Source organism: Lagopus leucura, unplaced genomic scaffold, assembly GCF_019238085.1.
Source record: "Lagopus leucura isolate 7727_CA_CO unplaced genomic scaffold, USGS_WTPT01 Super-Scaffold_100002, whole genome shotgun sequence".
Classification (NCBI taxonomy): Eukaryota; Metazoa; Chordata; class Aves; order Galliformes; family Phasianidae; genus Lagopus; species Lagopus leucura.
In genome coordinates, this window is record NW_024962263.1 from 11,524,240 (window position 1) to 11,540,036 (window position 15,797).

The 15,797-nt window shown below is 37.1% G+C and overlaps 1 long non-coding RNA gene across 1 annotated transcript; it reads right to left on the reverse strand.

Annotated features, from left to right (window-relative positions):
- Nucleotides 1-8,213: 8,213 nt before the first annotated feature.
- Nucleotides 8,214-12,653, reverse strand: LOC122178512. Its single transcript, XR_006178361.1, has 3 exons — nucleotides 12,608-12,653; nucleotides 8,591-8,758; nucleotides 8,214-8,259 (listed from the first exon to the last, which is right to left on the reverse strand). It is a non-coding gene; the product is annotated as an uncharacterized LOC122178512 (long non-coding RNA).
- Nucleotides 12,654-15,797: the final 3,144 nt, after the last annotated feature.

Consider the following 15,797-nt stretch of genomic DNA (forward strand, 5'->3'; position numbering starts at 1 on the left):
AAACTAGGTCAAACAGCTGAGAAGCACTTCTGTATCCCTATACATACAGAATGGTGGTGGGCTGCCAACAGTAATGCACCATGCACCACTGCTAGTATATGAACATGACTTTGTGGTCAATCAAAACTTACTGTCTTTACAGTAACTTGCAGCTGCTTCATCTGAAATGACATACAGAAAAGCCTGTTGGGGTGGAAATATCCCAAATCTTCAGCCATGCGTTGTAACAGTTTCAAAGAACTGGAACTACCCACCAAGTCATCCTGTTCTGAAAAGTCTCTGCAGATGTTCAGCCCAAATGCCCATGAACTGGTTGCTCAAAGCACCGAGGTTCATTTTTGGACTGTCTCTGGCGTTGAATTTCAATCTTCAGGATTTTCTATGTAAGGAGTTGTTGCACAAACAAAGCGAGGTTGCTGAAGCATTTAACATCTGCTGCCATGCAAGTTCCCTGGGTTTACAGCCATGAGGAATTACGCAAGCACTGCTGGCATGTGCAGTTGGCTATGCAAATCTAGAGATTTTACAGGGCTCATCTAAACACAGAGAGTTCTAATTGCTTGCTAAATCCTAGAAAAGATACACTGCATAATACAGTGCAATACTAGATGGAACAGGGCTATTTCTTTTCATCTGCTGATGGAGCAAATAAATCTTCAGTTAATACAGAAATAAATAAGTATAACCTGAAAAAAATACTTAAGTAAGAGACAATGCAAGATTGCAGAAAATTTCCTCATCTGTTTATTCCCAAGCTCATATTTGATAGTGATCTATCGATGGGCCACACGCCAGAATGGACTACATTGTGAAAGACATGCATATTTTACATACATGGCACTGCTACTTATAGAAAACAAGTTTCCTGCCTAGACTACTAGAGTCCAGGAAAATACTTCTTTCTTTCCTAAAAATTCATGAAAGTTAAGAAAATTGATCATGTTTTGTAGCAGGGGAAAAAAAACAAAAAAACAAAAAAACAAAAAAACAAAAAAAAAACAGAAAAAAAACTCAAGATGTTTTTCTGAATTGACAAAAAAAAAAAAAAAAAATGAAAGGAGCTTAAAAAAACCAAAACAACAACAAAGAAAGCAAAAATCAAACACCTCCCTGCAAATTCAATTCAACCAACATATTCATATTTTCTCACTTCAGTTTTGAATTACAGGAGGGAGAAGGTCAGTTTAAACTCACAATGAATTGATTTCCTGAAAATATTCTAAAGGGGCATTTTGGTGACCTCAGAACTGTTCCAAATCATTCTTTAATAAGGAAATATACCAAAACTGAATCTTTCTCAAAAGTTATTCTGTTGTTTTGGGGGGGTTTTTTTGTTTTGTTTTGTTTTTTGACAAATCAGAGGTTGTTTTTTTCCCCTCTTCCCCAAGGAAAGGCAGTTTGTTGAAGAAATTCAAGCCCACGTTATCAATTATGAAAGTCCTGTGCTTTTGCAATAACCAGCTCAGTAGCCTACATCTAGATGGAGAATAACTAGTGACACGCAATCTTGACCTAATGAGCTTGTCTCCATTAGAAACTATACATCCAACTACACGTGTAAACATCACTTCAGTCTATTAATACCATCTGAAAGATTTCATTGGGTGAATCGAATAAATTGCTGTCATTATTTCTTTGCCTGAAACCCTCTTCTGAAAACAAAATGAAATTACTAAATAAAACACATCCAATTAGATTTTTTTTCTCTTCTAATCTGTCTCACTGTGATTAAGCTAGAGCTTGCCCACAAAGGCTAGCCTTAGGCTCTGTTGTACAGTAACCTCTTCCATGTTCCAACATGTTGTTGAGGGTTTTTTCAAGCTAGAAAAAAAAGCAAAATATTGAGCTAGATGAAGTTACCAGGGTTACTGTTTCTTGGCTACTGTTGATATGAAAAAGAGATATAATTTTTAGAGTGAAACTATTCACAGAAACAGGGAAGAATCTGTGGATATGTTGATCTAATCCTGTCTCCATGGGAGAGTTAGAATTTATTGCTGACTTTCTGTGCCTGGTTTGCCTTGCATATCAAAAGGGTTTAACTAATACTTCCATCCAAAGTACAACGAAAAGTTCAGTTAAAATGACTGCTTGTATAATAGAACACTTTTCTCAGGGGGAAAAAACAAAAAAAAAACAAAAAACAAAAAAATTAAAAAAAAGCTATTAAAAAATCTAATGGTCAGCACTATAAAGGTTTTTTTTCAAATATCAAAAGTTTTGAAGAACTTTTGGGTTCTTCAAATTTCTTCATAACTTCTTGGACTCTCATCATTTTTTCATTTCTCCTTTTCTTTCCCCAGTCCTTTCTCTTTCATGCCTTTTTATCCCTCTGTAGAGGGATACTTGTGCCTTCTCAGCCCTTTGTCAGATACATACTGTCCACTCATCTGAATTCCTATATAGACCTTTTCCTTTCAATCTTTCCTTCTCTTCCATCTCTTCTACAATGAAAATTTATTTCCTGTGAAAGTGAGTAAATCTGTTTATTTGCTAATCCTGGAGTATCAAAATTTACCTAAATGTACCAGAAGCTGTATTCATTAGTAGGATGTTGTTCTGAAGACAGAGAACTGGACATCCTTTAATATTAAATTATTTTCTGCATGTTCAGAGAGGAGGCAGAAAGAGTTAGATTGCATGGTCGAACAGTTACATGGACTATGTGCCTCACTTCATCACAACCAACTGTATGGTGGTGTACTCAACAAGAACTCCTGGTCAGGAATTCACTAAAACTAACTACTGACTGCTTGTTTTTGAATATTTTCCATTGGCCTGTGACAACCCTGGACTATCTCATGTAATAAATTCAGAGGCTTGATGGACTGAAGCTTGCTATGCAAAATCTTTTAAAGAAATCAAGTCAGTCTTCGTTATCATTCGGTGCAATGAAATAGTATTTTGCAAAAGTGTATTTGTTCCTAGGTTTTATGTTAAACTTTAATGTGAGCATAGATATTTACCAGTATCTCAAGGAAAGAGTAAAAGGGAGTCACTGCAGATGAGTCAGAAAGGATGATCAAGCAGTTCATGGGAGTGAAATATTTTGGTGGCCACTTGTATACTCTTAGGATCACTTCAAAGACACCAGTAGGTCTACAGCAGTTACTGAAGGCTTCAGAGTAAATTCATCTGATTACGTCAGTTGCAGTTCATTAATGTAGGAAGGAGAGGATGAAAGGTGTCAAATACTCTAGCACAGCCATGTTGATATTGCTAGCTGCTGGTGCATACATAATGATATGAAGATGTCCTCAATTTATGTGCCTATGCTTTAAGCAAACATGCACCCTGATAATAGAAATAGCTGCCATCATATACTTCTTACTGTAGTGTAGTTCACCAGACCTCCCTCTGTATCTGTTTCTCTTTGTGGGTACTTTTTAGTAGAAGAGCTTTGGGAAGTAGGAATTGCCTCAATTTTTGGCAAATAACTTTACAATAATACCTCATTAATGAAGGGCAGAACTCAGCTAATAGATGTAGCAAGCATTTTAATGCATTCAATCTGCTTTTAAATGTCAGCAGCGACTGCACATTTGAAGTTTTGTTGGGCAACTGATTCCATAACCTCCAGCCACAATTAACCTGTAATCAGGTTGAGACATGTTGAGTAACATACCAAGGTAGATCTCAATATATTATATGGTTATAAATATAACTCTGGTTAGCAATGCCCACTCAAGTCCTCAGGACAAAAAACTTCAAAACAAATGCAAGTTGGTCAGTTCCACTATGGCTTTACTCTTTGGTAGTTAGCTTTCACTGTGCAGAATATATTTGAAGTGATGCTTAGAGTCAGCACGAGCCAAACGTCATAACTTTGCTAGCAGGATTTTGAAACTAAAATCAGCAACAAGAAGAAATCAAGAATATCAGCTCCTTGGCCCTGAATGGGAAAGAGTTCCTTCTTTTACATTTTCCATCCAGCATAAAACTAAGATAAACAAGTAAACCAAGGGAAAACAAACCAAAGCACTCATGAAGTAGTGTAGGTGACCTCATCATTGAATCATTGAGTTGGAAGGGATCTTTAAAGGCCATCAAGTCCAACTACTCTTCAGTGAATAGGGACATCTACAGCTACATGGGGTTGGTCAGAGCAACTGATACAGGCTTTGATGGATGGGGCTATTCACAGTCTTTCACAGGTTATCATCTTGTTAACCTCACTTTTGGTGTGATGCCTCTTGTTTTAGCTTCCTGTAAAGCAAGATGTCTGGAGTTCTTTTACACTCTTCAAGCATCTGAAGGGTACTCTAATGTTAATTGTATCTACCCAGATTTAAACACTACGGGTTTTTTTTTTTTTTTTTTTTTTTTTCCCCAATAAATAATTGAATTTTTAGTTTGATCTTGACTCACAGTGGATAACCACCTTCTGGCAGTATGTGCCTCTTCCTGGCAAGTCTCCCATCTCCATAACAAATTAAGCATCCCAGTATGGAATCACTCATCAAACATGATCTACTGGGCAATGAGATCAGCTTGCTGAAGAGCAATGAATCCAATAAGGCAAGAGGCAGGAAAAAAATATCACTGTTCATAATAAACACATTAAAATAAGATGTTTCTGTGCATGTGGGAATAGCGTATCTAAAAGATTTCAAATTCAGAAACAGCAGAATGGGAACAAGAAAATTTCTAAGGTGATATAAGAATCTGGCAAGTTGATCTATGTTCTGCCTCCTCCTGGGATTAACAGAGAATGTTCAACCTAAAAGGGGCAAGAAATTTCCTTTATGCATTCTTTTCTTTTTACGTTGCTTCACACATAGACTTTCACATAAATATGAGGAAAACTTCACTCTTCCAGCCTAATGAAATACCTGGTATTTTCTTTCATGCAGGAACAGATGGGATTTTCATAGAAATTCAGCTGTCACAATACTTAATTACTGCAACACATAGATGCTGAACAGAGCCAGCTGGAAAATTTAGAAGTTTCCACTTAAAATACTAAACAAAAACAAACAAAACAAGAAACCCCCATCAAAACTGGATGTCCAGTTGGTGTCCATTTTATTATAACAGCCTAAGTTTGCTCCTTTTTATACATCCAATTTCTACTTTACAACTGGAAGATTTCAAAAGAAAAAAAAAATCTTTTTTTTTTTCTTAAAAATTGTTACTTATTAGTAATGCCCGATTTCACTGATTAAAAATTTAGGAAGTGATTACATCATTAAGAGATACAGAATGCTGAGCCCTGAGGAAAACAAGTACACGGGATCCCAAACTCTGTTTATGCACTCCTTCTAATGAAATTTACAGGTATAAGGCCCTTTTAGGGGTCTTCAGAAGAACTTGCCCTTCAGAAGAACTGAATGGGTTGAGTAAGATGCAGTGATGTTCCAGTGACTGCAACACAGCCATGCCAGTGCAAAGACACTTTCTACCACTTCAAGGATTAGGGACTTGCAATTCCTATGGCTTGATGAGTCAGAGACTAACATGGGAGATCAGATTTCATACATGACTGTTTAGTTTAACAGTGGTTTAGAAGGTTAGAATGCTTTTCTTCGGCCACAAACCAGTGGACCTCCTGCAGGAGATCTTTAGGTGACATTGTACATCATGCTGCAGGTCAGACTAGAACATTACAAAGTTTCCTTCCAGCCCTTCTGCACAAAGTAATCTCTGAATCCAGGGCTGGCCCAATTCAGTAAGCTTTGCTTGTTTCCTGGTGAATTGTTGTTCCAAATCTGATTAACTACTGCAAGGAGGGCTGAGATTTCAGCTATACTGCACAGAGAAGTCATGCAAAGATTTGACTGGATAAAGAAACGAGTGGTAAGAAGAAACCAGAGGATGCAAGACTATGCATCATGAAAATGCAACATGATTTGGAAATGAACAAATAACAAGGAAAAGAATGAAAATGTCAATCGATATAATTATACATACCATCACACCCATTCGTTCTCTTCCTGTTCTCTCTTCCCTTTTGCAGCCATTCACTCTCCTCTATAGAAAAGAGAATAATACTGCTATCATTCCCTCTAACTTTTTACATCATAATTATTTTAATACACAGATGAATTCAGAGGGAAACTTTGTTGTTTCCATCTTTAGACAGACTCCATACTCTATTTCAGTGGCTGCTCCTTTGAGCTTATTTCTGCATGGCAAGATATGAAGGTCTTTGATATGAAGGTTTCTCAGACTTATCCTCATTTTAAAAGTACCTCTATTTGCAGACATTCTTTCTCATCTTTTTTTCTGCAATTACTCCCCTCATAGTCAAGTTCTGCAAGATGTTTCTTCCATCTGGGCTTGGTATTTATTTCTCTCTTTCAGAGATGGAAATTACTTCATCACCCCTGAATTCATGACACCAGACATATGTAATCAGAAGAGCTATGCTGTTTCTTACCGTATCCCATATCGCTGACTTAGTCTTATGGGCCTCTGTAACAGTGATTAACACAGACTATATGCTAAAATCATATAATTTTTCAATAGTTTTCATTCCACCTGAATTCTTCTGAAAGACATATTCTTACCCCAAAAAAAGGGGGAAAAAATGGCAGTCCCAACAACAGGATTTCCCTCAGCCCCAAACCCCATCATGTCATTCAGAAGGATCTCTTCTGGTACCACAGATGTTTTGTGCTTTTATATGAAACAGGAGACTAACTGATCTCCACAAGTCTGGAACAGTGGCTCCTTTTATTTTCAGCCAGTGTGGGTACCACATTAATCTGAGAAGAACTGCTGGGGAATTATTTTTTCAGAGGTTCATTCATAGCAAGGTTGGGGCAGGGGGAGTGCAATCTAGACAGAAGTCAGCACAGAAGACTTGACTGTGCTTCACTGTCTAGTTTATGGCTTTCATACATTGCCCAAGGACTGCGTGGCTATGGAGGATAAATCACTTTCTCACAGAGCTCAGTACGCTGCTGGACATCTCAACCACAAAGACTACATAAAAAGCATTGTTAAATGCAAACTGGTTGCAATAGGACCAGCTACACAATTATGGCAAAAATCACAGAGATCAGCCCACTGCTGTGCTACCAGATGTATTATTATACAGAGATATGTGAGTGCTGCTCCAAAAGTAATACCGCCTCTTTTATTATGTTGGCCCAAGATATCAGAGGCAGATGTTGGTGGTTTGGCAGTAGAGGATGAACTTTCCCAGCAATGGGGAAAAAAAAAGAAAAAAACAACAGTGTTTTGTAGCTCAGAATTTTATCTACTTATCTTAGCCATTGTAATTTCCACAGAAAAAATAAGACACATTACCTTCGGAGCCACCTGTGTAAGTTACATGCTTGAAATGCAAGTTTAAAACAGGATATCTGGGAAAACGTCTGAATAGGTCGCCCGTGCTGTGTGAATTATTCATTTCAAAAGCAGAGAGTTGTTTTTCATTGGGAAATTGTGCTTTGTGATACTTTCCTACACAGAAGCTATATATTATCTTAACCCAATGTTGGATACAGGAAACCAGCCTTATGGAACAAAGTTTCAGAAGAGCTCATCAAATGTTTCTAGCAAATACTTGTCAACAGTATTGAGCATAAACAACCTCATAGAATTCAATCGAGCAGCCTCACAGGTGCAACCAGGTTGAAGACTCTTCTACTGGGATCTGCCTCCAGTGAAGAACAAAACTTGGATTCTGAAGTTTTTGACTCAGTATCTTTCGTGAGAACATAATCACATACTACAAAATGCAAGAAACCAAATGATGGGTTATTTCTTTTCATCTTGTTTAAAGAAAGGTCACTTGATGGGTACTACTTTTCCCAGTGAAATCCCACCTTGCAGATGTACTGGTTTTGGTAAGCCAAATTAGAGTTGGATGGAAATCCAAACCGAGAAGCAAACCATGAACCATAACTCACTGCCTGATAGCAATGAATACGCATAGATGCCACTGAAAGTTCTCACCTAGCCACATAAGCATTTTACAATTGCTTCTTAATATAAAGGATAAAGCCTTTTCCCTCCTTTTCCCATGGCCAGTGCTCGTATAATAACTCATCTCTGAGTAATAAAGTAAACAACATTACAAAATAATTTCTGAAGCCAAATATCTGATAAAGATGATTAATGCCTCATGAAATATCCAAGTCATATTTGCAATAATTGCAATATTTGAGATGGATAACAGAATAGAATTATAGGATTTGTTGTAAGGCTGAATTATCTACAGGAAGTTCAGGCGAATGTCACATTACCTTCTAACTCGCTGGTACCTGCCAGGCACACTCCTTAGCAGCTAGTTTATTTGTTTTCAGGGTTCTAGAAATAGAAAAATTAAAGTTTTGAAATAGACTTTGTAAAAATACCTTCAAAAGTAAGATCATTCTTGAAAGAAACTGTATTGGCCTAGAAACAACTACAGAAATGTACAAACATTACGAAGTGCTTAGGGGGAAATAGTATCAAATAGTTGCTCAAAACAAAATTTCACGTTTGTTCAAGAAAAATGTTGCCAACAAGTACAGCTTTCTTTCAGTGGGAAAAAAAAAAAAAAAAAGACACATTTCTTATTCAAAATACATTTCCCAACACAGACTCAATCTTAAATGCTTGGCAAATGTCTTGAGAGAAAAAACAGACTGAAAGGTACCTTCCTTACAGGAACTGAACCATTTTCATAATGTATTCCACAGAATACGATAGACTTTATGACTGACATTCTTTTTTCTTTTTTTCCCTTTAGATCACATAAATGAGTTCTCCTCCAGCGTGTGTCCGGGCTGTCTCAGTAGCTAGCTGGTGAACAATAAGATAACATCTGATAAAAGAAGAATAGGAGAAAAGTTACTATTGTTCACAACTGCCTACTCCAAACTTCTGAAATTTATTCACATGAAAGTATCTATTACATCATTTTGTTAGTAATGACTGAACACTTTGTAATGTTTGTTATAAGCTAAATTCACAACTTGAGTTGTTCTGGCTGAACACAACTTAACAGTTTTGTTTTGTTTCCATGATGCCTTAAGGTCCTTTTATAATCAGTCACTTCTCTGATGCTAATGAAAAGCCTTGCCGCAAATTCTCTAACTTAATTATTTTTCTATGACCACTCCTATACCCCCCAGCCCCAGATTGCACCAACATGAACACTGGCAGCAAACAAGAACAAACAGGGCATGGAAAAGGTCAAAGAAAATTTGTTTTCAACTTTAAAGGACTTTCCCTGTAAAACCTTACGGCATCTGCTGAGTCCTTGTAGCCCCTAGAATTTTCTGTACTCCTGCCAACTGTCTATTTCACATGGAACAGCAGGAAAGAAATATCTAGAAGAAAACTGGCACTGAGTAGTATGCCTCTCTGGCCATTCACGCTACAGTCACAGTCTGATGTGAAAGGAACAAGGGAGAATTTTCCCCCCATTCCTATGGCCAAAAGGAAAAATCAGGGAAACGCTTTGCAGGATTAACCAATTACATCTTGTTGGGTAGGGATACAGCTAAGCCACTGCATGTTATATGTATTTTGTACAAGTCAGTCCCTAATAGCAGGCTGTACAGCTGTCTTTTCCTTAAATTTTGTACATTATCATTATTAGTGAAGATACCCCCACTTGAGACCTTTCTGGGCAATTACAAAATCCTGGAACAGGTGTAGGGCTGAAGATTAATGGTAAGCGACTTTGTCATGGCTTCTCTCCATACCCACCACAATCCACAGTGCCATGGCAGAAGGCATGACGGAAGGCATGACAGAAGTAGCAGCATGGCCTTTATTTGCTCCTCTAGTGCTCCTTTCATCACTTCTCCTGAAGATCATTGACTAAATTCCCTTCCTTCCTTGTTAGCACAGAGAGCATTTGGTCTGAAATCAGCTTAGTCATGATCACCAGTGCAATTACAAAGTGCTTGTTTAATTGAAGGAAAGCCTTTGTTTTCCACACCCAATCTGATATTATATTACCCTGACTGTAACTGCAAAGATTTATAGAACTTGTACATGTCAACAGTGGCAATTTTTCTAACAAATTCTAGGGCAAAGGAACATTAGCAAACAACCAAGCAAAAAAGCTAGCAAGAAAGCAAGAAAGAAAAAAGTAACTTTGGAAACAATCATCTTTCTTTTATGCACAAGGAACAAATAACATCATGAGAATCAGGCATAAATGGAAATCAGCCTGCAGCTTTCACAAGTGAATAATCATGCACAGAAAACATAATGTTTTTGTTACAAATAAAGATGTAATTTGCAATTAACTAAAGAGCAATAACTATTTCTTCTAGAGCCAATGTAATGTGATTTTTACAGCGGACATATTCTGATCTCATCAGCTTCCCTATGTGCAGAGAAGCCTATCTTGAGTTTTCCTGTTACAGATCAAAGTGACGGTTACAGATGTTAGTAAAACAAAGCCTCCTCTAGTATCAAGCAAAACAGGATAAAAGGCAAAAAGGCAAGAAATTGAGCACACGAATATTCGAGTACTTGGGAGAGTATTTCTCCATTCCAGGAAAGGTGAACATCTACTAAATCCTGGATTTTACCAAACACAGTATTATGATAGATTAATAGTTACTATGTATGTGTCAACTTTCCTGAGAATCCAATTTTTATATTCCTTGCTTTACAAGGACAGTTGTTCATATGTTTATTTGCACTGCCATAATGCAGAGATGCAGGCTGTGATCAGAAGTCTATTGTATAAGGTGTTATACACACAGCTTCAGAGAGCCTTCAGTCTAAACAGGGAAATTCTGGAAGTCCCACAGGGAAACAAATGCTTGCAAAGTTTCCAAAAGAGATCCAAAAAGTCTTTGGAAAAGCACATTTGAGTAGCGTTTCATACTCAACTGAAACTGATGTTCTTGTTTTGGTAATGTATTTCCCTGAGTTTGTGTCATTAGGAGTCTCCTCTGTTTTTTTTTCAACAATCATATCAAAAGAGTTTCAGATAATGAAATTTAAGTGAGGCTCAAAATTCTATCCATAGCAAAATCTTCCTTAACCAGAATCCCTTTCTATCAGAGAGTTCACCGTTTAATTAATCCTTGCAATTCATGCTTAAACATCAGGTACCAGGAATTCCTTGATTATTCCTCATCACAAAACATTGTGAAACTTCCACCACCTCAATAGTTTCAAAATTAAGGCCCCAAATTTCTTCAGAAAGACATTTTGAATAGCTCTTCAAACTAAACGATGCCCAGATGTAGCTCATGTAATAAAAATGAGCAAAGGAAGAAAAAAGGTATTTCATTACACATTTGTCTGCATCCATGCAGAGACAAATAAATATATACATGACAAAATGGAAGATTACCCTCTAAACATACATGTGCATGTGAGAAAGAAATGTGGGTATGTTAAACAGAAAATAAATGGTGGATGAGGCAAAGGGGTACAAGGAGATTACATATCTGGGCGTGCTCTTGCTTGAGGACACAATTTTCCATCTGTCTTGTAGAATGCATAAAAAACACAAAGAGAAACAAAAACCCAAGAGTAACACCAAGAGGATGCTTATGTTCATGTTCCAGTCCTTTGTTTCTGAATCTCTTCTCTCTTTACTTAACAGAAGCACAATTCCTTTGGCCTCTGCATGGACTTCTGTATTCTCCAGGAGTCAGTAGAAAAGAGAGGTCGACAGACACATCATGTGTGTACTATTGGGCTGCATGGTTGGTGGAGTTTCACCACTTAAACATAATAAATGAAAAGATCTGCACTGAAGTTCAGCCTTACACAGTGGCAAGAAGTGGAGATGATTTAAGAAGTACCATTTTGGACATATGCACTGAAGGAAAAGGTGGGAAGAAAGAAGGTAAAGAAAAGCAAATTTTTCAATGATTATTCAGACTAAGACTTTAGCCTTCCATTGTGAACATGTAAATACACATTTATTCTTCTGTAGAAATGTTGGTAGTTCAGTGAACAAAAATCTGACTTGTATTGAACTGTTGGAGGTTAAAGGAAAGAACTCACTGCCAGTGAGTTATCTTAATAAAAGATTCAAAGTAAATGGTGGCCATATTGCCCCCTAGTAGTTGTTAGCTGATGTTCTTGTATTTTAACAGTTGAACATGGTAAAGTTACTCCACAAAAGTCAGACTGCAGATTTCAGTGTTGTTTTTCTGTTAAGTGAAAAATACCATGAAGAATTTCTTTCTTCATAACCCATCTGTTGAGTTGCTAACGATGTGAGACTCTACTAGAGCTGAGCAGGCTGATTTTGTGAAAAGCAGAACATTTTGGTGAGATTTTGGTAAGAAAAACCTTGCATAAGAAAAGCTGTTCAGCTGTACAGGCGTCTGACATGCTGTGTGGCAGACAGGAGATCTAAACCTGTTACTTAGTAAATGACCTCAGAAATTTTGGAGCACAATCAGAGAAGACCAAAGCCCGAAGATTTTTTAAGGCAACTGCAAGTCAAGGACCAGTTAGTAGGGAGGATGTCAAATGAAACTTGAACAGCTTCACAACTGAAGACTGCTGGTAGATTTCCATTTATAATAAAGGAGGAGACTGCGGAGTTACTGGACGAAATTTGCTAAAACACTGTCATGTACATGTTTTTATAAAATTTTACTAAAAAAGTTCCTCATGTATTAGAGTTTTAGCTAACATTCATGTAAAATTCCTTTAAGTCAGTTGGTGAGCAAGTACTTACGGTGTATGATTCATTTTGTTTTCACCTTTGCCAGCAATAGCTGAAGATGTGTCAGAAACGATGTTATGGCATACAGAGATTCTTGTTTCATTTTGAGGCTAAAACCAAAGCAATTTGAGAAAGTCAGGGGATGTGAGGCAAAGATAACAGAGGAGAACAAAGCTTTCCTGGTATTTTTTTCAAATAGGCCTGGACTGAAGCCTTAATGCTACTGAATTCCAGAGATGCTGTAATGGCATCTTGGTTTCATCCTGGACACAACTCCTCAGTCATGCAGCTGCTCATGCAGTGTTGGAGTAGGAGGTCTCCAAAGAAAGTCCTGACCTGTTCAGACATCTCACTGCAGTTCAGATGCAGCACAAATGCAAAATATCAAATAACACTTGCAAGTTCTATGCATGGCAAGCAGCCACATCTCTGTAGATTCTAACTTTAGGCAAAACACTCCTGTAATAGTTTCTCTAGACTTTTGTTACATCGAAGCTATTCTTAAATTAGATGGGCTTGTTTTGTTTTGTTGTTTTGGTTGGTTGCTCATTGTTAGCTTGAAAAATGAACAACAAATTGAGTCTTAAATATAATGTTTCTATTCAAGTGGGAATAGTGGTCTATAGATTCACTCTGAAGCAACGAATACTTGAAATTTTAACACATGCTGGAAAAGCAACTGGCATTTTGACAAATCACTGAAGAGATGAAAATAGGGAATTTTCTAGCTGAAGTCTCTATTACTTCTCTACTGTTCACCTGACCATGATATTTTTCCCTTTAGCATTAACTGGAACTACAGTATAATCTATACAGCAGACAGAGAGGTTCCTATGCTTTGGATAAAGTATTTCAATCTATGGCATTTTTTCTCTGTAGTGGAGTCTTAAGACTTCGAGTAACAAGCAGCCTTTTTTTTTTTTTTTTTTTTTTATGGCACATACAGGAGTAAAATTCAATGTTAAATTTGCTGAATTAAACTTGTCATTGTCAAGAATCAACAAAGAGAGATTTATGTAATATGCTTTCCACTAAAGTCAAGGACTGAGGTCATGGTTTATGTTTCTTATGTAATAAGCATCAAATGAAAGACGCAAAAGGATTCTGTTTTTAAGACAGAGTTAAAATGAGATATTTAATATCCTCAAAGTTAGTGTGTATGATATTGCAAAGTCCACAATGTGCTGCAGTGTCAATTGCTGACTATGTAATTAGAGAGATTAAATGGATTGTGTTTCAAGAATAACCAGTGAAGCTATTCAGAAATAATTTCTGCAGCCTCTCAAGATGAGCTGTCTATTATAACTGCATGGCAGACAAGGCAGATACAAAACTCTCCTATGGTTGCAGGCTGGGTGAGAACACGCACCTTGATCATCCCAGCACAAGCCTGAGATTCTCTTGAATATAAGCCACCAAAAGAAGCTCTGCATTTCCTCCAGCTTCACACAAAGACCACATAATACCACAATTTTACATGCCTCACAAATCAGGTTGACTGCAAAACAGTCCTAAGTTTATACAAAAGATGTATGAATATTGCAGACAAATCAAGACCGCACAAAGCTTCTAGGCTACATGGAAATAAACTGCCCAGCTAGAGATGATGGTAAAAATTTATCACCTGCAACTTTCTTGCACATTTTTTCTTGTTTGGTATTTTGTACACTATTAGGTGGTAATCAGTTATCACCACCAGTGAGCCAAAGCCGTATAGACTGTTCTTTCTTGGCAAGAATGGAAGAATTGCAGGGTTAATTAATTAATGTTATAGTATATAAATAAAAAAAATATTAAATACTTTATAGATGCAATTTTTTCAGAGTTGTATAATTACACAAAAGCTCCATCTCTGGTTCAGGAAGTCTCACAACCACAGATCCCATGAAGCTGAAGAGTATCACTGCTTGCTTACCTCATCCTTGGGCATCCACATTTAACACCTATGAGGAGATGATTCAAAGCAAGAAGAACCTGTAGTCTGTTTTGGTACATTTGATGCTGCAATAAAAAAACAAATAAGCACAACATCAGATGGACCTCTTACACTATTTCTTTTCACCAAATGTAAGTTTTGTTAGATTGCTTTTCCACTGGTATACAAAAGGAAAATTGAATCAGGGCTAGAGGAAGTGTGTATGAACAAGGCATGTATGAGCACAGCTGAGGTCTTGATTCTAGTAACTGAAGAATTCAGTTTCAGAAAAACAAAGACAGCATGGTTATTATGACAAAAAGTACCCTAAGAACGCATTATGAGGTCAAACTCAAAAAAATCTGTGTTGGTGGTATGAAAAACTAGGTACCGGCGTAGGCTTGTGGGTTTTTTAATTCTTTTAATTATCTCCTCATAAAAGTTCCAGGCACTTTAGAATAACAATCGACCAAGAAATAAACATTCTATTCACTCTACGCTTTCAACTTCAGAGCAAACTGGTACCTGACAGGAGACAGTCTTTAAAGAATTTCCCAGTGCCTCCAGTGGGTCAACTTTTCTTCACCATCAGCTATCACTGTTAGTCTGCCTACTGGCTTGGAGTGGTTTTTTTTTTATTATTTTTATTTTTATTTTTTAGAGAGTCTGTATTTTTTATCTGTATTTTTTTTTACAAGTTCCTCCGATCTCTGCTACATCTGCCTAACATCTAATTAAAAATAAAAATCAAAAAACAAAGCTGGAGAATCAGGAAAATATTATCCCAATTTTAGGAGAAAGGATGGTATCTTTCTACCTTTTTTTTTTTTTTTTTTTGCTTTGATAAAGACTTTAGTAAGTTAATCACCACTCTATTTAAAATAAAGCCTAAATGAAGAACAGAAGCTTGGAAAAACGAAACTACAGACCTGTGTCTGCCAGTTAGTTGTCGCTGGTGTTTATCGTGACACAGGCTTTCAAGGATGTTTTTCCCATAGCCCTGCAATTCATAAAGCCTCTCTTCCATGTTGATCACAAGTGCTTAATGAAAGAGGTATCTTTCCCTATGACAAATATTTGCCTCCTTTTGTAAGAACTGATTACCTCTAAAAATTCTACATGTCCACCAATTTTAGCTAAAACAAAACTGAGTTCAGAAGTTCCTTAGAGGGTTGTTCAGATGGACAGGAGCACACAAGTACACAAACACAGAGGCGGTAGTTAGGACTCATTTAGGAAACCTGAGCCCATGCTCAAGGGTGGGTTGAGAGCCTTCTGTTAAATCCA